The sequence below is a fragment of the Monodelphis domestica genome, chromosome 8 (assembly GCF_027887165.1).
Source record: "Monodelphis domestica isolate mMonDom1 chromosome 8, mMonDom1.pri, whole genome shotgun sequence".
In the NCBI taxonomy this organism is placed as follows: Eukaryota; Metazoa; Chordata; class Mammalia; order Didelphimorphia; family Didelphidae; genus Monodelphis; species Monodelphis domestica.
This window is the reverse complement of record NC_077234.1, coordinates 193,596,900-193,615,529: the sequence shown is the minus strand read 5'-3', so window position 1 is coordinate 193,615,529 and position 18,630 is coordinate 193,596,900. Positions and strand designations below refer to the sequence as shown.

The following is an 18,630-nucleotide window of genomic DNA, read 5'->3' as shown; positions in this document are numbered from 1 at the left end:
CACTGAAGGAGGCCTATCAATTAATCCCAGGTCTGATCAGATGACAGTTCTATTTTGGAGCACTTTCTTATCAATTAGAAGAAAAAATGTCTGACAGGCATAGATTTCTCAGCAGTTCTGCCTTTGTGCTGGCTCCAACTGACTTGTCAAAGAAAAGATCATGGAGGATTTTGCTGGATTGACTAAAGGTTGCAGTAAAAATAGGAAATGAACATTTTAATGTTTAGAATTTGCTTCCTAAAGTAAAAGCACAGTACTATGGACTCTTGGCCTTTTCGTGTTTCTCCTTTGGAAGTTATTCATATCACTGACTGATAATAATAAGGAATTCTACCTAACATTTAGACATAGGAGACAATAGAGTACTGGGTCTGGAGTTAGTAAGACTCATCTTCATGAGTTGAAAACTCAGCCTCAAATATTTATTAACTGTGTGACCCTAGGCAAGTCACTTAACTTTGCCTCGGTTCCTAATCTATAGAAGGAGATACACAAGGAAATGACAAACCCCAAATGGAACCACAAAGAGACAGGCACTTGCTCATAGCTTGCTCACTTGCTAATAATCATTTTACAAATATTACTCATTTTGATCCTCACCAAAATCCTGTGAGTTAGGTGCAATTATTATCATCATTTCACAGATAAAGAAATTGAGGCAGACGAAGGTTAAATGACTTGTCCAGGGACACACAGCTGGTAAGTGTCTGAGATTGGATTCAAACTAAGGTGCCACCCAACTGCCCCATCAATAACTATCAATGATCAGAAGGAGAGGAGGCAGGGAAGGGGCAGATAGAAAAGGGAAAGTGTCATAAGACAAAGAGTAAATTTTAGGTAGTGAGTCAGTGGAAAGAGGACTTACTCGCCTTAAAGTTAGAAAGATCTAGGTTCAAAGTCCTGACTTCAATGCATACTGTCTGTGAGTCAATGGGCAAATCTGGACAACTCTTTATGAATTGCAAAAGTGTTGCTGACTGGAATCGGTGGAAGCTGTTTCCACACCAAGATTTCCCCATATAAATAAAACTATCAGTCTAGTCCTCACCCCAAGCTGGAAAAAAAAATGGTAAGTTTTGCTTGGAAGGGAATGATCAATGAATGGCTCAGGATTCCAGAGGAGAGAAAAGGAGACAGGAACCATTAACATGTGAGAAAGGGCTAACTTTGAAAAGAAGGAGGGCTACTACTTCATCCTCAAAGACTAGAGTGAAGGAAAGGAGAAGAGAAGAAACCCCTAGTATGAATACATCAAATGCAAGGAGATATACAAAGAAGTGTATTGTACGTTAAAGAAATGATGAATTGACTCAGTGTCTCCTTAGCACAAATACATATTCAGGCCAAATAATGGTAGCAAAAAATTCTGGGGATTGTACCTCCTTTTTTTACCCATGGTTAGTGTACGTGCATTTAATGACATTATATAGTGTTTGAAGTCTAGAAATTTTGTTGTTGCATAAAGGGGTTTTTGAGATGGTATTTGATGTAAGGAATTTGACTTTTAATTTCATGGAGTTGCTAATATGTCGTGTCAAAATATTTTCTTTTATAAAAGGTTTTTAAATTTTTGCACTTTAATTGCAAATGTGCTGAGTACTTGAAAAAGGAAAAGTCAATGGCTCTGGAGTCAGAAGATCTAGTTTCAAACTATGTTGCCTTAGCTTCTTACTTCTGGTGCAGCTTTGGGCACATCGCTTAACTCTCTAGACTCAGTTTCCCAGCTGCAAAATGAATGGGTAAGAAAAGGTGATCTCTAAAGTCCCTTTCAGCTCCAAATCATATGCAATTAAAGACAGAGTCTTAATTTAAACATTATTTTTTTAAAAACCCTAAACTGAAAAAACAAAATGGCAAATTATTTTAAATGCCTACTATGTGCAAGGTTATATGTTAAATACTGAAGAAGATTGTCCTTCATTTTTTTGCTTTTATTTTTCCTAGTTATACATGTATTATCATGCAAAACATGTTTCCATATTATTCATTTTTGTAAATGAATAATCTTATAAACCTAAGTCCCAAAACATATATCCAAATAAACAAATGATAAATCATAAGTTTTCTTCTGCATCCCTCCTCCAACAGTTCTTGCTTTGGAGGAAAATAGCATTCTTTTTCATAAGCCCCTCAGAATTGTCCTGGATCATTATATTGCTGTTAGTCTGCCACATTTTATCATTCTACAATATTGCAGTTACTGTGTGAAATGTTCTCCTGGTCCTGCTTATTTCACTCCACATCAGTTCTTGGAGGTCTTTGCAGTTCTTTCTGAAGTCATCCTGTTCATCATTCCTTATAGCACAGTAGTATTCCATCACCATCATATACCACAGTTTGTTCAATCATTCCCCAATTAAGGAACATCCTTTTAGTTTCCAATTCTTTGCCACCACAAAAAGAGTGGCTATAAATATTTTTGTACAAACAGATCTTTTCCCATTTTTTAAAAAATCTCTTTGGGATATAGACCTAGTAGAGACATTATTAGATCAAAAGGTATGCATTCTTTTATAGCCTGTAGATCCAAATTGGTTGGATCCAGAATGGTTGGATTAGGGTATTAGTGTCCCAATTTTGCCACATTCTCTCCAACATTTTCATTTTCCTTTACAGTCATATTGGTCATCTGATAGGTGTGAGGTGGTACCTCCAAGTTGTTTTCATTTGTATTTCTCTAATCAAGAGGGATTTTGGACATTTTTTCATATGGCTATTGATAGCTTTGATTTCTTTATCTGAAAATTGCCTGCTCATATCCTTTGACTGTTTATCAGTTGGGGAATGATCAAAGGATATATAAATTCTTATATAATAATAATATAATATATAAATAAAATATAAATTTGACTGTCCTTCATTTTTGAAGAGGACCATTAATATCATAGGGTGATGACTTGCTCCTGAATCAGATTTAAGTGAGGCAGAGTGGCACCAAGTTGTGGGTCTGAGGCCTGTCAGTTACTCTTTATCTGGTTTATCAGATCTGCTGGGACACTGTGGATGCTATAAGTGTAAGTGCTCTCTATGATAGAATTCTTTGGAATTGACCAGGTGCAACTCATATTTCATGTTAGGGTCATGGCGAACATCTATGAAGTTGTAGTTCCAGGACCCTGAGCAGGGACCAGGAAGAACTCAAGGAAGAAACTGAACACTCTCATAATGGGAGGGCAGGTAGCCTTTGGGGTTCTCACCCGGGTCTGTGTTCTGCAGACCACTAAGGCATCAGCTTGTAGATAGCCCAGGTACAAGAATTAGGGTGGGGGAAGGGAGTGAGAAGCTGCAATCAATGATGATGATCTTCTCCATCCCACGACAGATTGTCAGCCATGACCTTGGCATGGGTGGTGAGAACTGGGGGGACTCATTGGGATGAGTGGATCCAGCCAAGATACTCCATCTCTTTGAGGTATTCATGCTGGGAAAGCTAGTGGGGCAAGTGCCCCACTGAGGTACCATCACAATTCATTGGATCTCCTTCACTTGAGGATCATGGGAAGGTGGCTCACTCTGTTGACCTAGCCTGCAATCTGGACCCTCAGGTAAAAAAGGCAAATTAATTTCTTGATCATATTCTTGGGCAGGATGTAAGTATGGCCTGTTTCTTTGATGTCGTCCAATGAGCTATAGGTGTGGTTGGTCCGCAGATGCAGGTAGGCAGCAGAGATGGCACTGACTCTATTTTGTCTTAGAGAAGAAGTCTGGGTCTCATAGTAGCTGGTGGTGGAAGTGATGACCTCATCACCATATTTATTGACCATTCTGGTCATTGTCCCTGTCAGCTGGGACTGCTCCTTGATCTGTTTTTCAATCTCCCCAATCTACTGCCATTGGTTGGAAGGAGCAGAGTTCATTTTTTTCGTTTGTTTTTAATATCAATGAAGTATCTAATATCAAAGAAAAGACAAGAGAAAAGAAACAGAAGGTTCTGGTCAGCTCTGGTTTAATAGAAACAGTAACCACTGCAAAGTATTTTTATAAGAGCAGAGACAAATTAGAGAGCAGCAGTTAGCCCCTGACTCTCTCCACAGCTCAGAAAAGGCTGCTAGCTCTTCTACCACATTAGATACAATGAAGTACAAGGATGGAACAACTGGTCCTTGCCCTCATGAAGCTTACTTAGCATCTACTTGAAGGGGAGAAAACATAATTACATAAAAATACAACAGGAGGTGAAACACAAACATATTCTGGGAGTCCTCATCCAAACTTCCATTTTTGCTGATGTGCAGGGTCCCCAGAGCCTAGCTAGTACTGCATCTTCTCAGGGCTTTAGGGGAAGCAACGCAGGCTTAGTAGCATCCTTTGAATATTATAGATAGATAGATGGATAGATAGATAGATAGATAGATAGATAGATAGATAGATAGATAGATAGATAGATGGATGGATGGATGGATGGATGGATGGATGGATGGATAGATAGATAGATAGATAGATAGATAGATAGATAGATAGATAGATAGATAGATAGATAGATAGAATGAGCCCCCACCAGTAGGCTGTGGCACAGGTTTCAGCTCCTCATCCAGGAGTTTTGCTGGAATGCTATCACCCCTCTGGACACCTAAAAGCCCCAAATGTCTTGGAATTTGGTTGGAACCAAGTTTCCTCAGCCAATCAAACATTTTCTGTCTGCTGAACAAAGACTTTTCCAAGCAGTATAAAGTCTATGATTGATTGAGACATTCATAACAGGATAAGGAATCAGAGTGTAGCATCAAATGCCTTACTTTAATAGGGTGGGATGGAGTGACTGATTTACTCCATGAATCTTGCGCTTATAGGATTAATTATCAGATGATAGTTACAAACTTTAAATTCAGTAGGGGTTCAGCCTGTATTGTTGAGAAAAGGATTAGTAGAGATGAATAGAATTTATATTTATTTTACATGGATAAAACTCCAAATGGCATGGAATTAACTCTGGAAACTGAATAAATGGAGCTGGATTTGAATCTTAGAAGTGCTACTTACTATCTGTGTGAATTCTGGGGGTCAGTTTTCTCATCTACAAAATGGGAGAATGGCATATGATTTCTATGATCTCTTTCAGCTGTGAATTCTATAATCTTATCCTCTCTTCTCCTAACCACACATTATAGCCATTAATGTCTCCATACCAGGCCAGAACATGCTTATTTATGCCCCAGGATAAAAAGATCCCCAGGTTGTGCTGGGACCTGCACCCACCGAACAGCCAGCAGGAATATGAGAGAGAACTGCTCACCAGATACTCAAGTGGCCATGAGATTCTGAGTATTCACAGAACACTATCTTGCTAGAGTCAAGCAAATTAGAAAACAGGCTAGAGGCCACACTATAGAATATATCTGACTTAGGGTCCTTGGATTCATTTCTTGCAATATGTGTGTTCAGGGAAACATATCTCTCAATACTTTAATGGAGAAAACTGTCAGCAATACTTGTTCCAGCAAATGTCTCCAATAGAGACAAAAGGAAGTTCAGAATGGCATGCCTTCTTACTTTGTAGTTTCCAAAAGCAATACCTTGCCTACATTGTCCTACATGGTCATTTTTTCAGCCCTAAGGCGTTATACAGAACTATTCTGGCACCCCACAAGGCCTGGGAAAGAGTTCCCTTTACTGCTACCATCAAGTTACTAACTCAATAGATACATAAAATGAATACAGATCTTAGATCTAAGAAAAAGCTATCCTTGACTTCAGAGGTGACTTAATCCTTCCTATCATTTTAAAGGTTAGATTCATAGAGAGATTTACTTTTCCTTGCTCTTTATAATACATACGATCATACAGTCTTAGAGATAGGTCTCGAATCCAAGTCTGGTAAGATTCCAAGTTATGCATTCTAGAGATCCAAGTCATGGCATGTACTTTGGTTTTATTATAAAGCTAAAGGGGACTTTTTGTTGTTGTTCAGCCATTTTTCAGTCCTATCTGACTCTTTGTGTCCCCTTTTGGAGTTTTCTTGGCAAGGAATGGTTTTCTGTTTCCTTCTCCAACTCATTTTACAGATGAGGAACTGAGGCAAAAAGGGTTAAGAGACGTTCTCAGGCTCAAATAGCTAGTTGCCAGATTTGAACTCATAAAGATGAGTTGCTAATTCAAAGCTGAGTGTTCTATCTACTACACCATGTAGCTACCCCAAGGAGACCTTAAAGGTCATGTAATACAAGTCCCTCATTTTACATATGGGAAAATAGAGAAATTAAGAAACGTATCCAAGGAGGGATGCTTTTAAAAAGTGGGACCACAGATTTAGCGTTGGAAGGAACCATAGAGATTGTTTTCTAATTCAACCTCTTCATATCTAGAGAGGTAGAGACTGAAACCCAGAGAAGGTAATTAAGTAAACTGCCTAAGATCAGATAGGTAGTAAGTGGCAGAGTGGAGACTCAAACCCTCTGATTCAGACCTAACACCTTTCCACCTGGCTATTGTGAACTTGGAAATTACTCCACCCTAGACATACTTTAGGGGAAGATAAAGTTGTAAACTCCTGATTGAACAATGAAGGTACTTAACTCATACCTTAGAGTGAAGCTAAAACTTAAGTTAAGTCTATTTTTAGATCTAATACAAAAGGGTGTTAAGTACCTATAAAGGTTAAATTAATCACAAAAAGGTCAAGTAACTTACAAAAGGCGAACTTAACAAAGGTGTGAAGTACTCAGAAGATATAATCTAACCAGAGAAGGTGTGAACTAAAGAGTGGAGAAAACTAAGAATGGGCAGTCCTAGAAAAAAAGCATTTACTGTGATTGATAAACATGAAAATTTAGGGGAGGTGACATAAGAGAAAATTTTTTTTAAAAGGAAAGGCAAAAAGTCAGTTCAGAGTAACTGGAGTTCAGGAGATTCAGTGGAGGATTGGAGCTTGCTTGGAGATGGTCTTGTGGTGAGTAATAAGACTGACTCGCTCTTCCTTAGGCTCAGGGAGGCCACTTTGGCCTAGGCCTTTAGCTACTGCTTGGCTCAGCCTGAGGCAGAGCAGTGTAAATTAATTCTGCCCCATACTCTTATCAATAGCTGCCCCATACTCTTATCAACCTCTCTCTCTCTCTCTCTCTCTCTCTCTCTCTCTCTCTCTCTCTCTCTCTCTCTCTCTCTCTCTATCTCTCTCTCTCTCTCTCTCTCCCCTTCCCTTAATTCCTTCACTCTTTATTAATTAAAATCTCCATAAATCCCCAGTTGACTTGGGTATTTTCATATTTGGGAATTTCCCATGGCGACCACTTATTTTAGATTTTAAGTCAAAACACTAAAAATTTTACTTAATTTACTTTACAAAACTTACAATTTTGGCGTTTACACTATATGACCTGCCTTTGAACCCAAATCTCAGGCTTGAAATTCTGGACTCCAAACCCACTGAAAATTTTGGATTGAAAGATCACAAGAGTGAGGGTAAGAAAAAGAAGCTTGTCAGGATTCATAGAACATTCCGAGTCTTTAGCAAGTGTGGAGTAGCCATCTAAGTTTTGATGTCCTAGGAGCAAGTCTTGAGAAGTGCCTTCTACTCCTCCCCTGCCATTTTTTTTTGTAATGGGCCTATTAGATAGCAGAATCACACATTATTAAATTGTAGGATCACAGACTGGGAGTTAGAAGGGAACTAAGATTATCTAGTTCAAGTCCCTCATTTTAAAGATGAAGATGAGGAAATTGGTGTCCACAGTGTCGAAGGGATTTGGCCATTGTAAGGGTTAAATTTAATGGTTGGACAATAATTTTGTGAAATTATGTGGTCACCAATATTTATTAAATCCTGAGTCAGAAATTTATTTACATATATTTACAAAATGGAGAGGAAACAACAAAGTAGAGAAGTGTGAAAATGTTAGAGAGGTTATCTATCGTAATCCAGGCAGAGATTAATTAGCTTTCATCCAGGAAGGCTGGTAATAAGTAACCACATGACCTCCTCCAAGATGGAAGCTAGTTTCTCCAGAAACTAGGAAAGGAGTCATCCTTTCACCCACCCCATGAAGTAGTCCAAGAGTCAGAGTCCAAGTTGAAGCCAAGCTCCAAGTTCCCAATCCAAACCAAAGTCTCCAGCAAAGCTCCTTTGAAAACTATCTCCAGAAGACACTCTCTTCAGACTATCTTCTCAAAGACAATCTGCTCTGAGGGAGTTTGGGGCTTGCTTTTATGATACTGAAGGTGTCAACTTTTATCGAAGGCCTCTGAAAGTGTCAATTCTGATCATAGGATTCTCAAGTTTGGAATCCATACCTCTCATCCTCAGAAGGTATAATATATATTCCCATTTTACGGATGAGATGAGAAAACTGGGGCCAAGAGGTTAATAGACTTGCCTAGAATCGCACATCCATTGTGTTGGATACTGGATTTGAAATCAGATCTTCCTGACTCCAAGTCCAACACTTAATCCACCAAGCCATCTAGCAGCATAAAGAGTTTATAAGAATTCAGAAGAGAAAGAGATTGATTCTGGCTTAGGAAGAATTGTGAGCCACAGCTTCAGATTTGATACTTGAATTGGGTTTTGAGTAATGGTAAGCAACTTGGTATGACAGAAAGAGGGCTATGTCTTGAATTGATTGTAGATCTAGAATTAAAAGCCACCTCAAAAGCCATTTTAATCCAATAACCTCCTTTGGAGCATGTAGTTGGCACAGTGGATATGTTGTGGGAGAAACACATCCAAGTTTGTAGCAGGGTCTTGTCCCAAGAATGGGAGACTCAAACTCCATTAATCCAGAAGTAAAAAAAGAACTTTATTTTAAGAAGTATTTTATGCTGGTTAATAGCCTAATAGTTGGTAGAATAGTCCTGAGGCTAATCAGGTGGCCTTAGGGCTAATGGACAAGCCCATGTGCTAGTAGGGTAGCTTTTTTACAGCTGATATTATAGAGTAGCAGCTCTGCTGTAGAGAGGCAGCTTCTACTGAAGAATGGCAGCTTCCATTGTATAGTGGCAGCTACCACCCTATGGATCAGAGTTGACATATTTATTGGGATCTGGGAGCCCATTCCAAATTCAGGTAGAAGTATGTTTTGGGGTTTGTTGCCATTGGGCAAGATTGGGGGATACTTCTGGAATGCTAGAGTCCCCAATGCACAGGTTCCATGTTCCCCCATTGTCTACCTTGTCATCATATGTCAACATGGGAGAGATCTTGCTGCCTTTCTAGAAGGAGAACATGGGGAAGGAGGGATATGATACACTGGAGGACCACTACAGGTAATTAGTTGTCTTTCAGTTCGAAGAGCAATATGAGTAATTAATAAAACAAATTAGGCACAAAGCTGATGCTCAGTATAGAATGTTACAGATCGAGTACATGCTGAGACTACAGATTTTGCAGTTGATGTTTAACCAGTGTTCATTAGTGAGAAATTTAAGATTTCAGAGTATGAGAATCCTGTTCCTCTTACTATCTATCATTGTCCATTGTCAGTCCACATCAGATAGAACTCTGGGCTTGGAAATGGGAAGACTGACTAATCTTTATGAATTCAAATCCAATCTCAGATGCTGGTTGTGTAGACCCTGAGCAAGTCGCTTAACTCTCTTTGTCTCAATTCTTCATCTGTAAAGTGATCTGGAGAAGGAAATAGCAAACTACTCCACTATTTTTGCCAAGAAAACCTCAACAGAGTCAAGAAGAGTGAGACACTACTGGAAAGACTCAACAGCAATGCCTCCTTTTTCAGATAAAGAAACAGACTCAGAGAGAGTAGGTGATTTTCCCAAGGCCATACAGATTTGAATCTAGCCAAGACTCTTTCCAAGGTATTATGCAGAGTCAGAGGACTTGGCTTCAAATCTTAGCTCTAATCTTTATCGGAGCAAGTTAATCTGGCCTCAGTTTCCTCATCTTTAAAGTGAAGTATCGGATTATAACTAAATTCTTAATCTTTTTCTTTTGTCACACAACTCTTTGGAGTCTGGTGAAACTCATAGACTCTGCAGATCGTGTTTTAAGTAATTGAGGAAAGTGCTAAATTTTTGTTAGAATTCAGTGGTAAGATGTATTTTTTTAGTGATAAGATGTATTTTTTCCCCATCCAAGTTCAGGGATATTCTGGAATTTATTCACACAATACTAAGGCATCCATGAATTTCTCTGTCTTGATGGTCTTTGAGATTCTTTCCAACTCTATAATCCTAGGAATTGCAACAAGCTTTGCAGGGGAAAAATACAGGAAATAAATTTTTCTCAGTAAAATGTGATTTTCTCTTTTTTTATGCACATGCTCAAACCACCTGCCCTTGTTCCAGTGCAATTCACTAATCAAGATTCTTTCTGGCAGCTCTGCTTCTGATTTGTCTCATATTGCATTTCCCCCTATTGTTTTGTCTCTAATACAAAGAGCCTTATTACCATTGTTGCTTTAGCAATTAGGAGAATGTTCAATCAGGCACTTGAGACAAATGAAAGGGCTGAGAAGTTGCCCAGATTATAAATATTACAAACAGCAGAAGAGAATCTCACCTCTCAGGCAAGGTTTACATAATGACACTTCGAGAACAGTCATTAGTCTGGGTTCAATTTGTTCAGGCTGGCCCTCGTTCCTTTTTATTAAGCCTCTTGTAATTGGAGTCCTTCCTTTGCCACTCTGCGGTGTCGGTACCATGAAGGCAGATCGATGCTTCTCCTTCCCCGCTTTCTGCGTCAGTCAATATTCTCCCAGTCCTGAGGAGCCTGGGCGCCAGGCAGGTTTATTTCTTACTCTTCAGTCTGGTACGGGATTGTAGGATGATCTTAAGTCAAGTTCACAAATGAAACGAGGTATTTGCAAGTTGTTGAACACTTAACCCAAGGAGGTTTACTTTACCCATCACAGCCAACTTGTACCAAACAGGATGGTTTCCAGAGATGCATTTCCTGCCACCTTCTTCCCCAGCTTAGAATCCTCTCTCTCGGGGTCTGCAGGAACCCAGCGGTGCTGAGGGGCCTCGCTTCCCTGTGATCTGGGGTTTTTAATGCCTTTATATGAGCAGAAAACTTCGTCAGGGAAACCAGAGCCAATCAAGACCCAGGGGAAGCTGGTCCTGGCTGTGCCCCAGGTTGGCTGGGGGTGAAATTTGGGCATGAAGGAGAAAAATATTAGGGGAAGAGGACATAGATGGAATCTGTATCCAGGAAGGCAGTGCCAATTGGATAAGCCAATCACATTCAGTTGCAGCCTTGTCCTTTTTTAGATAAAGGCTCTCCAAGTTGTGGAAAAGAGGAAAGAAGAGTCAGAGAAACCCTGGCCCTAGCACCGGTGGACATGTTTTGGGGGGGCATGTTTTTGCTCTCCATTCATTGTTTTCAGTGGTAGCATGAAAAGTCACTGGTCTTAGAGCCTGACTACATATTTCCTGGGTCTCACAATCCCACCTTCCTCACACCCTCACTAGTCATGGGATTTAAACCTTAAAGACACCTTAGATATCGCCCAACACACCATCCTCACTTGACATAGAAGGAAACTGAAGGCACACATGAAAACTAAATTCAACGAGGTCAAACGATTTGTCCAATGTCACACAGCTGAAAATAGCAGAAACTTTAGATAGAAGAGTATGGTGTAGTGGAGAGGGCTAGACTGAAAGCTAGGAAGAACTAAAGTCCAAGTTTAAATGAGACCCTTGGTAACTATAGGAGCCTGACCTCAATTTTCTCATCTGTAAAATAAGAGGGTGGGGAAAAGTGTTACAGTGGATAGAGTACTTTACTGGGAATCAGAAAAACTCATGTCCCTGAGTTCAAATATGGCAAACTAGCTGTGTAACCCTGAGCAAGTCACTTAACCTTGTCTGCCTCTGTTTACTCATATGTAAAATGAGCTGGAGAAGGAAATGGCAAACTAGCTGTGTAACCCTGGGCAAGTCACTTAACCTTGTCTGCCTCTGTTTACTCATATGTAAAATGAGCTGGAGAAGAAAATGGCAAACTAGCTGTGTAACCCTGAGCAAGTCACTTAATCCTGTCTGCCTCAGTTTACTCATATGTAAAATGAGCTGGAGAAGGAAATGGCAAACTAGCTGTGTAACCCTGGGCAAGTCACTTAACCTTGTCTGCCTCTGTTTACTCATATGTAAAATGAGCTGGAGAAGAAAATGGCAAACTAGCTGTGTAACCCTGGGCAAGTCACTTAACCTTGTCTGCCTCTGTTTACTCATATGTAAAATGAGCTGGAGAAGGAAATGGCAAACTAGCTGTGTAACCCTGGGCAAGTCACTTAACCTTGTCTGCCTCTGTTTACTCATATGTAAAATGAGCTGGAGAAGGAAATGGCAAACTAGCTGTGTAACCCTGGGCAAGTCACTTAACCCTGTCTGCCTCAGTTTACTCATATGTAAGATGAGCTGGAGAAAGAAATGACAAACTAGCTGTGTAACCCTGGGCAAGTCACTTAACCCTGTCTGCCTCAGTTTACTCATATGTAAGATAAGCTGAAGAAGGAAATGGCAAACTGCTCCAGTATCTTTGCCAAGAAAACCCAAATTGAGATCACAAAAAGTTGGACACAACTGAAGGGACTTACCAATAACAATAAAATAAGGAGGCAGGAGTAATCATATTTAGAGGACCTGTTTAGATTCCAATGAAATCATTTGTGTTAAGTGATTTTTTTAAAAGGTTACATATTTTTAACATAAAAACAAATGCCCATCATCATCTCTAGACTCCAAGTCTGGCCCTCTCTCTGCTAAAACATGCCCATCGGGACAAGAATATTGGCACATGCAAATGGGACAAGGCTGGCGATGATCCTTGAGACTTGTGAATAATTTGGGCTTAGGCTATGGAGACATGAACAGGTCTGGATGGAATTGGAGCAAGGTAGAGCTTCCAAGCCAATCAACCATGGATGGGACGAAGAGTGGCTTCTATACTTGCAGTCTGAGCGAAGAAGGGCCACCGAGGCTCAACACACAACCAAACCCAAGCCAGGCTCATGTGCCTTTCCCTTTAAGGCTCCTGAATGGTGAGGGGGCCAGAAGATCCCTTCTCAACAGCCAACAGCAGTGACTACTTTGAATTCCAGAGTAGCACCTTCAAGGGCTTTCTTTCCCCTGAGAGATAAAGGTTTGCTCTCTAGACTCCCTAGTCACCTGTGGCTTAAACATGTTCTCGCGCTCAGGAAACTTTCTTCTTTCTCCAGTAAAAATAGGGATTGGGATCATCGTGGAAACTATATCCTATTTATGAAAACAAATATCTTAGAAATCTGATCTCTGGCTTTTCCCAAAGGGAGAAAGAAATCCTTTTTTCAAAAAGAGAAATGATTCAGGGTTGTTTTTTTCATTTTTGATATCACATGTTTTAGATGAAGAGAAGACTTGCATGTTTTACATTAGCATTTTCAAAAGTGTTGGTTAAAAGTTGTTTGAACCAAAGAAACTGTGTGTTTGATTTCTGGAGGCACAGTTGGTCTTGCCTTCACCCTCTCATTTCCTGCCTCTCTTTCCCCACATCTCATAATGAAGAACATATTATTTTGCCAAATTCTTCTTTTTTTTTAATCTTACCTCCTGTCTTGGAATCAATACTAAATATCAGTTCTAAGATAAAAGAGCACTAAGGGCTAGGCAATTGGGGTCAAGTGACTTGCCCAGGATCACACACCCAGGAAGAATCTGAGTTCAAATTTGAACCCAGGCCCTCTAGGCTCCAGACTATGTGACTTACCTGCCCCACCCACGCTTCCTTTTAATTTATGGGGAAACATTTTGTTTCCTAAATTTTATGCCTCCTCATGGCATGAAGGCAAGGTGACTCTGGGTTCTTGAAGGCTATGCCAGCAAAGAGCAAAAATTCAAAGGAAAGAAGGCCAGAGTGGGCCTGGTAATAGAAAGTTTTATCACCTTAAACTAGCCATTAAACTAGGTGGATGATTTTTTAATTAAAATTTTTTTTTTCTTTAAGTGGAAAAAATTAAAACAGTAGTGAAGAAGAAAATGTAAGGGTTTTTTAACCAGTGTCACTCATGAAAACCATTTGCCTAGGCATAAAGGGATTGTGAGCAGTATTGGTGGAGAATTTAGCTACATTGATGCAATCACAGATCCTTTAATGTATTGGAGAAATTCATCAGTAACTAGGTAGATGGTACAGTAGATAGAGTGTCAAGCCTAGAGCCAGGAAGACTCCTCTTCCTGAGTACAAATCTGGGCTCAGACACTTCCTAGCTGTATGACCCTGGGCAAGTCACTTAACCCTGTTTGCCTCAGTTTCCTCCTCCCTAAAGTGAGCTGGAGAAGAAAATGGCAAACCACCACTTGGCTTTGCCAAGAAAACCCCAAATAGGGTCTTGAAGATTCGGACAGGACTGAACCAAGTTCAATAATATTTTTAATTGTTCTATTGTATTCTTGTGACATTTTCATCTTGTTCAGCCTCACTTCAGGATGTGGGGGCATTAATTCAACACGGGCCATGCTGGGTTTTCGATATATCTGCAGTAGGGGTCAAAGCCATTTGTTAGTTCTGGATGTCACAGAACTGTCATGAAGCCCTGATGTGGTCTCTCATTTCCCCCAATACGAGCAGCAGCATCCTGCACGGTCATCGCTCCCCTGTTGTTGATGATCTGTCCTCAAGGCGGGAGTCAGGGGGCTCTTCTCCTGCATCTCTTTCGGGGGTGTCAGAAGAGCATTGCTAATCACCACCATGATCACAGCTGACTTTTCAGTTGGTTACATATTTTGTGTGTGACGTGTCACTGGATCTATTGGGCAATCCATTCTTATTTCTCCGGCAGTGATGGAGGGACCTCTGATCCTAAATCTGGGGCTCTTTCCATGACCCCATTGTTTTACTGCAGCGGTTCAAGCATCATTATGGAAAAGAATGTTGTCTATAACACAAAACCAGCTCATTGAAAAGGTGGAGCATTTGCTTGAAGACCTCCACTGCTCCTGCAGGGTGTCCAAGCCTTCTAAGAGCCACTTTTAAGTAGCTCTCATTTTTAGGAATTTTTTTTCTGACATTAAACCTCAATTTGCCTATTTATAATTTTCATTTTATTGTTCCTGGTTCTACTCTGTGGTGGCAAGAACAATGTCTAATCTTCCTTTCTTCCTTCCGTATGACAGTCCTTGATCTCATGTCTACTGCTAAATCTCCTGCAGAATAATGAAATTCCAGTTCTTTCAGTCTTCATGCGACAGGATCCGGAGGCTCTTCACCATTCTGATCGCCCCCACCTCCGCCGCTGGCACTCTCCAGGTCATTAATGCCCTCCCTAATACATAATGCCTCATACTGAACACAATACTCCATAGGTGATAGGACCAGGGCTGAGGATAGCCAGATTTTTTCTCCCCTAATACTCCACTATCCGCCTCTCAAAGCAGCTTGAAATGCATTCGATTTCTTGGCTGTCTTATCACACTTCTGATCCCTATAAGCGTGCAATGCATTGATGCTAGTTCCAGAATATTTTCAGAAGATCTCTTTTCTCATCACAGCATTCCCTTCTTCAACTAGTGAGGTTAATTTGATGAATTCTAATGTTACTCTACATTTGTCCCTCTTAAACATCATGTCATTAGATGGGACCAAATGTTCTAGGTGGATGGGATCTTTTTTAAGCCAAATTCTATCATACGTGTAGTTATCTCTCCCACCTTTGTGTCATCTGAAAATTTGATGAGTGTAGGTGGCTCAGTGCATTGAGAGCCAAGCCTATAGATGAGGGATCCTGGATTCAAATATGGCCTCAGGCACTTCTTAGCTGTGTGACCCTGGGCAAGTCACTTAACCCCCACTGCCTAGCCCTTACTGCTCTTCTGCCTTGGAACAGTATTGATTCCAAGATGGAAGGGAAGGATTTAAAAAAAATTGACGAGCATGCCTTCTGTGGCTTAATCCAGTGTAAGGATGGATGAGGATTGAGTCAATCAATCACCCCACTCCACTTAGCCCTAATATCATTGGTAGTAGTCTCTCGGTAACCGAGGATGACGATTGTCTTTGTGCGTTTTTGTGCACAAAGACACTTGTGCGTGAAGGAGATTTAAGTGGAAAAGTCGATGCACAGAGGCAGTCCCGCTCTCTCGGCGTTGGAGGCCTGGGTCCAGTGGCACGAAAAGTCGTTACACCTGGAGACTTCCTCAGCTGCATTAATATCATTACTGAGTGAGAAAACAACTCCTGTGTGTTAGTCATTCCTAGTTGCCTCTCCAGAACTGTGGATTGCATCTGGAAGCCAAGATAAAGCAGACACACTGAGAAAAGGATTGGCATAATAGTCAACCAATCAACAAATATTGATTAAAATCATGTAACCATGGAAAAATATTCTTAATTAATTAAATAAAAATTTTCAAATAAAATTCTCTTTTTCATCTGCTGAAAAATCAAAAACAAAAAAAGCAAATATTGATTAAGTACTTACTATGTACCAGGCACTGAGGTAGGCAACAGGCATGCAAGACAAGGAAACGATCCCCCTCTCAAAAAGCTCATGTTCTACTGGGGAAAATAAGTTCATATAAAAGTACATCGAGCATAAATATAAAATGAATAAATATAAACATAAACAAAAGCCTGGACTTCCCAAGTGAACCAATGGATCAAAAGCATTTCCGCTAGGTGTGTCGGAAATCTGTTTGGATTAGCTGCTGGCCCTGGGCTATGCCCTTTGGGGTTTTGAAAAAACTATTAAGCTAGTTTGGGGTTGGGAATTTGAGAATCTGGCAGCAGAGAAGAGAAAGCCATTCCCTGAGGGAGAATTGCTTAGAGGGGAAGAAACAAAGAAGCTTTCTTGGCTTTCTTCTTTTCTCTTCCTTGACCAGAAGAGTCTTGTAACTTTCAAAGGATCAAATGATTTTCAGATTTCCCCTGATGTCCTAGTCCCAGCAGCCTCCTCAGAACAGGGTTTCCAATCAAGAGCCAAAGACATAGGAGACCTTCTGAGGAAAGGCAGCTTTAGGACTTTGTAGTCCAGTAGAGCAGCCATGCCATGATTAAGAGATATGGCTTGAACATGCCATGAAGGAGGAGAAAAAGACTCAATAGTGGCTTGGAGCTATGACTTACCCCTTTGCTGCATGTGCTCTCTAAGCACTTTCCCCTGGATTCTGTAGGTATTGGTAGGAAAATATGTCACAGACATTTGAGGGGAACGTTTATACCAGCTATTCCTACCTCACAGCAGTGCTGTGGGGAGCAAATGAGGGAAAGATCAAGGAAAAGAGTTTCCCCAACTTTATAGTGTTGTATAAATGCTATTATTACTATTCTCGCCTTACTATTACTATACTAGAAATGACTATTCCTACCATAGTAAATCCCTAAAAACTACTTCCATCTGGTTAGCTAATTGATATCAAATCATAATCATAGGAAGAAGCACATTAGTGGGGACTCGTGAGCTACAGCTGTCTCTCTACCACTTACAGCTAATGCTATACCCCTGTCAGAAGACAGAACCACCCTCTAGTGCCCTGACCAGTGCCAGTGAGGCTTGGGAGAGGAGCTCCAGAACATGCCCCACCTGAGTCATTGAGCCAAGCACAGATGGACAGAGTTCTCTACTCAAGACCTCTTTTCAAGATGATATAAAACCATTCATTGTTACTTTGAGGACAGGAACATCCTCCCAGGACCCTAATTAGGCTCATCTCCTTGATTCCTCCCTCTCCCTCACCCCTGATATTGATTGATTTCTTTTAATTGAAAATTTGTTTTCCATGGTTACAAGATTCATGTTCTTTCCCTCCCCTCCTCCCACCCCCATAGCCAACTCCCAATTCCACTGGTTTTTTTTATTTTATTTTTATTTATTTTGTTTATTTGTATATCAAGACCTATTTCCATATTATTGATATTTGCACTAGGGTGAGTGATCATTTAGAGTCTACATCCACAATAATATCCCCACTGACCCATATGATCAAGCAGTTGTTTTTCTTCTGTGTTTCTGCTCCCCTAGTTCTTCCTCTAGATGGGGATAGTGTTCTTTGTCATAAGTCCCTCAGAATTGTCCTGGATCACTGCATTGCTGCTTGTAGAGAAGTCCATTACATTGGATTGTACCACAGTGTATCAGTCTCTGTGTACAATGTTCTCCTGGTTCTGCTCCTCTCACTCTGCATCACTTCCTCGAGGTCATTCCAGTCTCCATGGAATTCCTCCACTTTATTATTCCTTTTAGCACAATAGTATTCCATCACCAACAAATACCACAATGTGTTCAGCCATTCCCCAATTGAAGGGCATCCCCTCATTTTCCAATTTTTGGCCACCACAAAGAGTGCAGCTATGAATATTCTTGTATAAGTCTTTTTCCTTATTATCTCTTTGGGGTACAAGCCCAGCAGTGCTATGGCTGCATCAAAGGGCAGACAGTCTTTTAAAGCCCTTTGTCACCCTGATATTTAATCTGTTACCAAGCTTTGCAAAATCTCTTCAGTATGGTCTCCTCTCTTCTGATACTTCCACCTCTCTGGTACATGTCCTCATCACCTCACACATAGACTATGGTAATCATGGATCTGCCATACTCTTTCCATTCCCATACATCCTTTATTTTCCTAAAGCATAGGTCTGACCATGTCACTCCATTACTAAACAAACTCCAGAAGCTCCCTAGTTCCTCCAAGATCTCATAAAAAATCATCTGTTGTATTGGCATTCAAATTCCTTCATAACTTAGTCTCCTTCCTACCTTCCTA

General features: G+C 40.4%; 1 protein-coding gene and 1 pseudogene across 3 annotated transcripts in view; one reads left to right on the top strand and one right to left on the bottom strand.

The window, feature by feature from the left end:
- Positions 1–18,630, top strand: part of GPR45 (G protein-coupled receptor 45) — an 83,830-nt gene that overhangs the window by 40,582 nt on the left and 24,618 nt on the right. The window lies entirely within an intron of this gene.
- On the bottom strand, positions 2,881–3,857 carry LOC130455968 (pre-mRNA-processing-splicing factor 8-like; annotated as a pseudogene).